Here is a 206-nt window from a genome sequence, read left to right as displayed (position 1 = left end):
GGGCCCCCCCAGCCTATGCAGCCAGGCAAGCAGAGGGCACGGTGGCTGGCATAGCACCGCCGAGGGCTACAGCCAGGTGCACCGAAGACCGACGAGTCGGACCCACAGGAGCCCTGCCCGCACACCCCAGGGAAGCACACAGCTCAGCCCGTTCCCACCGTCCCTCCGCCCCCCGCTGGGGCTGCCCAGCCACAGAGCACAAAGGA

At 70.4% G+C, this 206-nt stretch overlaps 1 protein-coding gene across 1 annotated transcript in view; it reads right to left on the bottom strand.

Moving 5' to 3' along the window:
* The window catches only part of SEC61B (Sec61 beta subunit), a 7,006-nt gene that overhangs the window by 5,214 nt on the left and 1,586 nt on the right, over window positions 1–206 (bottom strand). The window lies entirely within an intron of this gene.

This window comes from Pygoscelis adeliae, unplaced genomic scaffold, assembly GCF_000699105.1.
Source record: "Pygoscelis adeliae isolate BGI_AS28 unplaced genomic scaffold, ASM69910v1 Scaffold135, whole genome shotgun sequence".
In the NCBI taxonomy this organism is placed as follows: Eukaryota; Metazoa; Chordata; class Aves; order Sphenisciformes; family Spheniscidae; genus Pygoscelis; species Pygoscelis adeliae.
Note: the sequence above shows the minus strand (reverse complement) of the source record. Positions and strands in the feature narration are given on the sequence as shown.